This window comes from Alosa pseudoharengus, unplaced genomic scaffold (assembly GCF_046254945.1).
Source record: "Alosa pseudoharengus isolate Yale_2024_CS ecotype anadromous, Long Island Sound unplaced genomic scaffold, YU_APseudo_1.1 YU_APseudo_1.1_scf_17, whole genome shotgun sequence".
Classification (NCBI taxonomy): Eukaryota; Metazoa; Chordata; class Actinopteri; order Clupeiformes; family Clupeidae; genus Alosa; species Alosa pseudoharengus.
Window position 1 is genome coordinate 36,122,148 of NW_027468640.1, and position 10,332 is coordinate 36,132,479.

The window sequence follows — 10,332 nt, forward strand, 5'->3', positions numbered from 1 at the left end:
CTTTTGCAGTCAATTTGTAAATTCTGTGTAAAACATCTCTGTGGGTACTTGTTGCTTATTATTGTTTTAGCTGGCTATGGCCATGTGTTCACATGAGTTTGCTTGTGCCAATTTGTCCCCTTACAGTATCAGTTGAAATATGCCTCATAATCACATCCCAATGGAGCAGCATCATGAGTATGACAACGTCAGGCTACTGTCCTCTATTAATAAAAGGCAAAAGGCCCCCCACAATTATAATAGATAATTAAAAAAAATAACATCTTTGAACTCATTTTGATGGTATGATATGGTGCCATTGCCATAGCTCGCCTGGAATATGTGGCACTGTGCAGGCATATGACCCTTGGTAGGAATGCCAATGCAGGCACATGAGAATTGGTAGGAATGCCAATTCTTAGATTGTGTTGCTTTATAGGCTATAATAGCTATAATGGGTCTGGTAGAAAACATAAGCAACACAAAGAGATGGATCGATCCTCGTCTGTCTTCTACACGGGTGTCACCTATGAGAAAAACAATAATAAGATACAAGCTGTTTAAAGGGTAATGTGCAGCACAGCGTTTGGGTATAACAAGTTAATGCACATTCAAGGTGGTAATTCGTTACACTTCGAAGTGCAGTAGCTTCTTATAACTGAGCGCCATGGAATCCATTATCCCTTATGTATAACACTGAGCCATACAGAGCGAATATCAGAACGCATTGCCACCTTGAACATGCATTAACATCTGATACCCGAACGCTGTGTCGTCAATTATCCCTTACCTATAACATGTATTTCTTTAAAAATGAAAGAAAAAAACATTATGCAGAGAGGTGTGTCCTGATTTCAATCAGACACACTTTTCTGACCACAGTATAACAGAGACCAAACCTAGAAAAACAGGAACATTTTCCAAGTGAGCAGCACTGAGCATGTGAGCAGCACCTCTATGATGAAAGTGGCAGTAGCATCACACCACATAGATGCGTTTTTGAAAAGGTTGACTCCCAAACCAAGTGCCAGAGGAAGACATTAATTAGGGAGGGAGGCCACCACAGTTCAGCCACTACCCCCCAAAAAATTCTACATAATTCGGTGGCTGAAACTGAGAGGCTGGTTGAGCAGTCCATAATCATACGAGTGCTCTTCTGGGGGTCGTTTCTAGAAAGCATCGTTTGCTAACTTGCGTCGCAACCTTGGTAGTACGCTCCATCGTTCTTGGATTTGGTGTTTCTAGAAAGGGTAGTTCGAACTCTCAATCGCAAACAAGGACGCAAAGTTTGGTCGTTTGAACTACTGCCCCTAGGCAGTCGCACTTGTGTCGTTCCTTGGTAGTTCCTGTTGGTGTCCGGAGCGCCTAACCATAAAATCACAACCGCCTAACCAAAATTTGCGAAGTGGATGTTTATCTCGTGACTCAATGATTGATCTATCCTGTAGCTTAATTTGGATTAAGACACTGACTCCCCTACTTGGCTCATTCTTGCTATTTATGTTAATTCAAGTATTGCCTTGCTTTTAGTACTATAATCTTCACAGACCCTGCATCAGCAGTGACAAATGGTGTAGTGGCTAAAGCAGATGACTTATTATCCCAACGTTGTAGGTTCGATTTTCTGATGTGAGATTTTCCTCTTGCTTCTCGCTACCTGCAGGTGAACTAGTGTGACACATAGATTCAATTGTTTTTGACTGATATATTGTACCTATGGTCTCTCGATGTAGAGTAATTATATACATAAAAATGTATGGTCAAAACCTATTGTCTCGTAGGCCTACTCTTACTCAGAGATGAAAAGAAGAGAGAGGATGCGAACTCCGGCCGAGCGCGCAGTGCACCGACGCGCTACCGTTAAGCCACGGGACAGTTGATAATCTATGGGATACCCAGATATTTGTCCAGGCTATGTATTTTTTATGTGGAGGAAATAATTAATTGATCCCTCACTGATTTTGTAAGTTTGCCCACTGACAAAGAAATTAATGGTCTATAATTATAATGGTAGGTCAGAGAATGTCTAATAAGGGGAGAACTTCCACTCTCAGAAAACTTCCGGTTTCTGAACTGGTTGCAGTTCCTTCTGTGGTTCCACATGAGGGCGCTCGTCCACGAGTGCAGAATGAATGGAGGTCTATGGAGCTGTACCCCTCAAAATCCACTTTTCTCGCGATATAATTTTTTTTCAAGTAATTTGAATATTGTATTCGAAAGGGCAGGCAAAGAAAATACACTGGTTGAGTATTATATTTTTTAAAGTCACTTAATTGTTCTAAAAAGCCTTTCAAACGTATCAATGACGTCATTCATTAGCGCAATGCTAGCGTTTTATGGGCAACAATGACCCAACCTGTAAGAAATCAAAAGGACATAAGTACTCGTTCATTCAACTTTTGACCTATAACCCATGTTGAAGTTATACAAACTACAATAAAATCTGAAATTTGTCAACGACAATCAGGTGAGAGACAAATTTAGCCATCTAGCTCCATTGACTCCCATTCATTTCGCGTTAAGAAAGTTTTGCTCCTAATCTCAACTTGTTACCTTTATAAAAGACACCTGTTTCAACTTGTTACCTGTATAAAAGACATCTGTCCACAGAATCAATCAATCAGACTCCAACCTCATGGGCAAGACCAAAGAGCTGTCAAAGGACATCTGGGACACGATTGTAGACCTGCACAAGGCCGGAATGGGCTACAAGACCATTGGCAAGAAACTGGGTGAGAAGGAGACAACTGTTGGTGAGATTATTCGAAAATGGAAGAAACACAAAATGACCATCAATCTCCTTCAATCTGGGGCCATTGGTAACACACTACGTCGTAATGGATTAAAATCCTGCAGCGCCCATAAGGTCCCCCTGCTCAAGAAGGCACATGTACAGGCCTGTCTGAAGTTTGCCAATGAACGCCTGAATGATACAGAGAATGCTTGGGAGAAGGTGATGTGGTCAGATGAGACCAAAATTGAGCTCTTTGGTATCAATGCGACTCGCCGTGTGTGGAGGAAGAGGAACTAACTATGACCCCAAGAACACCATCCCCACTGTCAAGCATAGAGGTAGAAGCAATGTGCTTAGGGGGTGTTTCTCTGCTAAGGGGACAGGTCAACTTCACCACCTCCAGGGAAAGATGGATGGGGCCATGTACTGTGAAATCCTGGGTGACAACCTCCTTCTCTCAGCCAGGATACTAAAAATGGGTCATAGATGGTTATTCCAGCAATGACCCAAAACATACAGCCAAGGCAACAAAGGAGTGGCTCAAGAAGAAGCACATTAGGGTCATGGAGTGGCCTAGCCAGTCTCCGAACCATAATCCTATAGAAAATCTGTGGAAGGAGCTGAAGCTTCGAGTTGCCAAGCGACAGCCTCGAAACCTTACAGATTTGGAGAGGATCTGCAAAGAGGAGTGGTCCAACATTCCTCCTGAGATGTGAGCAAACCTGGTAATCAACTACAAGAAATGTCTGACCTCTGTACTTGACAACAAGGGTTTCTCCACCAAGTACTAAGTAATGTTTTGATAGGAGATCAAATACTTATTTCACTCAATAAAGCACAAAATAATGTTTTTAAAAATGTGATTTTCTGGATTTTCTTTTTGATATTCTGTGATGAACACTTGCCTTTAGATTTTCATTTATCCAATGAAACATCTTGTTGAATGAATTACGGTTCCTTTCACAGCTCAGAAGACCCTCGTCCTCATGGTAGAGAAAGTCCACTAAGAGCGTGTTATATCCTTTGGCAAATCGTTTGCTGTCTGGTACCACAGTCTCAGGGTTAAATGTGTGGTGCATCACCATTAGAATGGAAGGTCTAGTGTCTGAAACAGAAGGAACATATACATACATACACATGTATAGGACAGTCAACCAATATTTAACACATTTGCTTTTAAAGCAACATGATGCAAGCAAGATGCTTAAGACTATTACCAGGAATTAACTTCTGGACAGCTTCAACATCTATTCCAATACGCAGAGGTGGGAGTAAGTCACACATGTGCAAGTCACAAGCAAGTCTCAAGTCTTAACCTTCAAGTCTCAAGCAAGTCCAAGTCATTTTTTGTGACAACCAAGCAAGTCAAGTCATAGCTTGGGTCAAGCAAGTCAAGTCAAGTCAAAGCTTGGGTCAAGCAAATCAAGTCAAGTCAAGTCATAGCCAAATCATACAAATTCATGATGATTTACCCAGGGGTGCCATCACTTGTGTGAAAGTAGTATTGCCAAATTTCTTGCCAAGCCCAATGTGTTGTATTTATTATATCGGAGAAAATTCATTCGGAATGGGTCATGCAGGAAGCCTACCTATTTTCTTTGTGATTGCCTTGATTACATTATAAGACTACAATCTTAAGGTACACTACTCAGTCATAGTAAATCATTGCTGTTTAGCCAGGTGAAGAAACATTTTAGCTGCTTTTACAATTGGGTGCATATGTTCCCATCACATTTGACATTTGACAAACAATGTAGCATATTGTTAATAGAATAAAAAAAAAGATAAATGTCATTACATTTACAAGAAATGAAATTGACAGTAAGTGACAATAAACAGTGTACAGACTTGAATATAATAGAAAATCTGAGCAGTAATTTCACAGCCAGCCAAAAAAGTAGACGTTAGACAAATGTCAGGAAGGCACATTTGACCACTGACAATTTAAGGTATGCTCTGTAGGCAGTGTTGTGCAAGTTCATACTTCAGCACTTCAAGCTGTGTATAAATGTTCTATAAAAATAAATGTTACCTACTTTACTTACTTACAAGAGCTAGCCTAGATAAAAGTTCAGGTCATACAGATTTAAATGAATAAATTAACTTTCATAAATGTGCATTGTTAGTTCAAGTGTTCAAGTAGGCTACTTCATATACTTCTTCATACTATCCTATTTTTTTAATACACCCTCTTTATAATCAGCTGCCCATTACTACCATGCCTAACTGCTGTGGACATTCATCATGACCAAATGTCGTGTTTTTACTATAAACTAGGCTACATCAATACAATATGTGGATATTGCTTTGGAATGATATAACAAAGCAGTTTAGTTTGTAGGTCCATATTTAAACCTGGCCACCTAGCCTACATTCACAGTTCACATATATCTCTTTTCCACCAAGGCAGTTCTGGTGCTGGTTCGGAGTCAGTGCCAAATATCGAACCGGTTCTTTGCTTTTCCACACAAATAAACCTGGTTCTGGGCCAACGAAACAGGTTCCAGCTCAGCACCAACTCTGAACTGGTCTAGAGATAAGAACCGCTTACGTCAGGTGCTGGGGGAGATCGTGACGTACCTAAAACAAAAACTTTGCGACGCCATTTTTTTTAAACACCGGTCAGCTGTTAACGTTTGATCAGCTGTTAACGTACTTTGGGCATAGATATATACACTAGATGTCGCCTTGACTACTGCTGTTCATTGGAACGAATGCGTCAATCGAGACGCCATCTTGCTTCAGTGATCCACTCCTCTATAATGCATTAGCGTCAATCTGGGCAAAGATCTAGCGAAAATAAAATCACCATAAATCGTCAAAATCTCAAGCAATTATCTAGTTTTTTGGGTTGTTCCAACTGACAGGCATGTATTTGTGGTTGAGTCTACAGAAAACTAAGCTTAAGACGATAATAAAGATACATTTTACCCGTCTAGCCCCATAGACTCCCATTCATTCTGCACTAGCTAGCGGCGGCCCCTAGAGGAACAATGAGTACACTGCAACCAGGTTCGATACAATGAAAGTAAACAGGCTCTTCGTAGACAGGCTCTGGTTGAGGCCACATACCCCTCGTCTCGTTTACTCATGTAAATTGTAATCTCACCAGAAGTTGCTGTAGATCTGTAGAACATTTACCTCTGCTACTACATAGGCTACGCCAGTCGTTACTTTTATAATCATGGGTCAGTGCCATGGGCAAACCAGATCCCAGCTAACACACAACTAAACAGCCACGTTGCCTATAAGTTGCCAGTTGGTCACGGCCAACTAACATTCTGGCAACCTTCCTGCAACGTGGCCACAACGTTGCCACTATGAAGTGGCCATTTGGTGACTTGAGCAACGTTGCCACAATGTGGCGCTAAAGTCATTTGGTAATGTTGCCGTTTGGTGGTGTAAATAACGTGGCCATAACGTGGCCCTATGGTAATTTGGTAACGTTGCCATTTGGTGACTTGAGCAACGTGGCCATAACGTGGCCCTATGGTAATTTGGTAACGTTGCCATTTGGTGGTGTAAATAATGTGGCCACAACGTGGCGCTTTGGTCATTTGGTAACGTTGCCATTTGGTGACTTGAGCAACGTGGCCATAACGTGGCCCTACGGTCATTTGGTAATGTTGCCATTTGGTGGTGTAAATAACGTGGCCGCAACGTGGCGCTATGGTCATTTGGTAACGTTGCCATTTGGTGACTTGAGCAACGTGGCCATAACGTGGCCCTATGGTCATTTGGCTACGTTGCCATTTAGTGGTCTAAATAACGTGGCCGCAACGTGGCGCTATGGTCATTTGGTAACGTTGCCATTTGGTGACTTGAGCAACGTGGCCATAACATGTCCCTATGGTCATTTAGCAATGTTGCCGTTTCCCAACACCAGTTGTTAGCTGAGGTTATATCAAATGCAATAATAAGAGATATTATAATTTTTTTTTTTTTTAAAGTCAAACTATCTTCCAGCCAGAAAAATGGACCACTGGTTTGTACTGTTTATTTACTACCTGATGACTCATCCCCACAAAAATAATGCTAAACTGAGATTAATGTTTACCATCCAGAACTACAATTTTCTAATTTCCACAAACTCTGACCCAGTTGAAAAATAGCAATCAAATATATTCAGATACTGAATTGATGAATCATTTATTTTAAATGCATGTAGGGAACACATTAATAAATCACACTGACAATTATTTCTATTAACATTTGAAGTAAAATTCATGTGTTTCATGAATTCAAGTGATGTGTACAAACAAACCACGTTGCAGGGTAGGCATTGGTCAACCAGGAGAGAGCATAAAGACCTTGGAGAGGCTGAGGTGGAGAGTAGCTAAACCACTGACTGCTAATCAGAATCCAATCCAAACTATGCTTTATATTAAGTTATAAGAAAATAACAGCAGTGCACATGACCCACAGGATAAGACTGATAACTGACAATAAACCTAAGTTTAATTTTAGTATTCAGTTACCAAGGCTGAAAAGAGGTTAAGCAATTTGAAATTGTGTGAGTAGGAGTGTTGGGTAATGATATAATCACAGGTGTTTTGTTTGGCTGTAACCTCGAGGTTCTGAGGCCGAGTGGCGAAGGTAACAACCCTGCGATCACAAATGCTGTGTTGATTCAATACATTAATTCTGCTGCCGACTAATTAACCTTAAAACACCAGATTATTCTATTGACCTGGGATATTCCCACTTTTGGGAATAGCTGTCTCCTGTCCAATAAGAAAACAAATAATTCCATAGAACCCAAATGTTGTATGAAATCATAGCATGAGAAAATAATTCTACATTACAACACCAGCTTAATTATAATTCAATTATTATTGTATTCACCAAATTATTCGATCAGCAAGTAGGCTAAGTGGTGCCAATCCAACATCAGTTCATATGTCAATTAAGTGTTGCAAGTTTTTCTATCAAGCTGAAGTTGTCCTTAAGCCGTAGAGATGCTGGTTCTGCTGTCACAACTGAGTCAGGGTTATCAATGTTGCCTCCGGTTGTCTCCAAAATGGTGGATCGATCCCTATTCAGTTCGGTCCCTGGAAAAGAAAAAAAAGGTAAGAATGTCTTAATAATTTCTGTTCACACACTCACAGTTTAATAAAATATCAAGCGAAATGAAAAAGTGTGCATAGACAGCTATACAAGAACAATTGTGTCTAGCTAGCTGAGTTTGACTGCTCCAAAGTCCTTTTAGGCAAGTCCCTCCACTCGGCAGTCATATTGCAACGCTTTTTGGGTACTCATCGGGCATCCTATTCGGCAGAAATACGCATGCACAAGGCTTCACGACACCAGTGTGCTCCAGTGGCGAGATCACAACACATGATTGGCATGATGTCTGCACAACACAGCACATAATTGGCTCAATGTAGTCACATCACACCACATGATTGGCTCAATGTATACACATTGGCGAAGAAGGGGTGGGATATGTGTAGACAACGCCATTGGCGTTACAAACTAACCCCATGCATTTCTATGGAGGATTTTTTGAGTGCTGTCTCCTCATTTGAAAGTCTCTGACTGATCTTGTTTTTATGCCTGTAACTCTACTCTACACCAGATGTGAGGAGTACCACCATGCTGCCCTCTGCAGCCTTTGCATTGGCAATGAGGAGACCAAACATTGTTAATTCGAGCTTGCCTTTAAGATGTAACATTAAGTCAACATTGAGTCAATTGTCTATGCTTACCTAAATCTTATTTTGCTTTGACATTTTTATGTGCATGCACAAACAAAGTCGATGGAGAAGGGGTGAAGGTGTAACCCACCTAAGCATTGGTTACTAAACCCAAAATTAGTTGCCAATGTAAAATAAATATGTACATAAATTGAATAAATAACAAAATAATTCAAAATCCAGAAGGACATACGATTTTCTAGTCAACGGGAAATGCTTTTATTTTGACAAGCGTGTTGCTTGGATACCAGAATTCGTTTATTTTACGTTCTACTCGATAACGTTACACTTGAATAAATAGACTTTGAATCAAAACCGTTTACTCCTTGACACCTTTCTATCGTGAATCATTTTTAATACCTCTTAAGTCGTTTTACTATTTCTACTTTGTCCTTAATCTTCCCTCATTGTTTTACGTATTTATCCACTTCTTTTGAACGCCGGTGAGTAATTTATCAGCTAGCAAAGATTGTTAAGGCTAGCGAGTGATTAGCATCGCGTAGCAGCAATTGCATTAGAATGGGGCTAGCATGTAGCATGCTAGGAAAACTTTGAGCTAATAGAATGATATAAAAAACAATCGGAGATTTACGTTTACTGTACTGCTTTGTTACTGTACTTTACTGTACTGTAATGTTAGTGTTTTAATATTAATATGATATGTGAATGTTATTGAATATGACAAGTGTAATTAGTAGATGGTGTGCTATGATTTTATATGAGATATATGCAGTAACGGACTCCCCAGAGAAGACGTTAGTTTGGCATGTTCTAAGACACGAGCTAGTAGCCTGTGTGTGTGAGATGAAAGTGGAACCCTTTCTCTCATGGTTGGTGACCGAAAACGTTGGCTATGTTGTGCCTCTCTTAATTGAAATGAAATGTTGTTTTCTGTAGCCCACACTACTAAATTTGGAGGCAGCAACCTGAAGGGGAAGGAGAAGCTGCCACTGCTCGGAACCCGGAGTATGCAGCACAATAAAACGTAGTGCTAAGTAAAACTTCGGGACAGTCTGCACAAATTAAAAAAAAGTGCAGCTCTTACCTGAAAGCTAAAGGTTTTCTTCTTTGCTTGCAGGCCCGGCAGCAGCAGTAGGAGGGGAGGAGGAGGAGCAGCAGCAGCAGCAGCACATTAAGTCATCGGCAGGAAGTCCCAAATTAAATGAATTTAAATAAATGGTGTAATCAAATGTGAAATGTCGCTCTGTTCTTCTTAAACCAAGTGAGTGGGCAAATGAGGACTGCATCTGCAGATCCGCCCAGAGCTGTTTTTTTAACATCCTGACAACATTCTGGCGACCTCCAACATGGGTTTCAATGTTGCTATAAAGTTGCGGTTACGTGGCCATTAAGTTGCAGGAAGGTTGCCTGCATGTCGCCGATATGTCGCGGTAATGTTGTCAAATAACGTGGCGGCAACATCAAGGCGTCTTTCACTTTTCCGGTTGCCGCCACGTTGGAAATTAACGTGGCGGCAACGTAAACATTGGTTGGAAAATCACGTTGCGGCCACGTGATGGCCACGTTAGTGTGTTTGCTGGGATGTAGCTGAATTCATAAATGACAAAGCCATGAGAAAGGTGATTTTCTTACGTTTCAACAACAAAGAAGCCGATCTGCCATCATTGTGAGAAGTTCCCAAATTTTTTGCTAATCGCTAAAAAGGTTTTCTATCGCTGGGGATGGCCAAACGTCGCTAAATAGGTAACGCTGACAATACAGGAGAACTAGTTTAGCGCTTCAGATCCCTGTACCAAGATGGCGGCGGTGTTGACGCATGCTGAGAAGCAGAAGGCGACATCTAGTGTATATATCTATGTACTTTGGGTAGAACTAATGGACGGAAAACAGAAACAACCGTGGTCTGTGGAGGAAACAAACTGTCTGCTGGCTTTGTGGTCCTCCACAGAAATTCAAAGTAAA

At 40.9% G+C, this 10,332-nt stretch overlaps 1 long non-coding RNA gene across 2 annotated transcripts; it reads left to right on the forward strand.

Moving 5' to 3' along the window:
- The first annotated feature begins 8,411 nt into the window (after positions 1–8,411).
- LOC143128133 (uncharacterized) lies at positions 8,412–9,606 on the forward strand. Of its 2 annotated transcripts, XR_012987826.1 has the most exons (3): positions 8,412–8,852; positions 9,307–9,394; positions 9,488–9,606. It is a non-coding gene; the product is annotated as an uncharacterized LOC143128133 (long non-coding RNA). The 2 variants fall into 2 exon arrangements; XR_012987825.1 differs by lacking the exon at positions 8,412–8,852 and having other exon boundaries at positions 8,995–9,394.
- Positions 9,607–10,332: the final 726 nt, after the last annotated feature.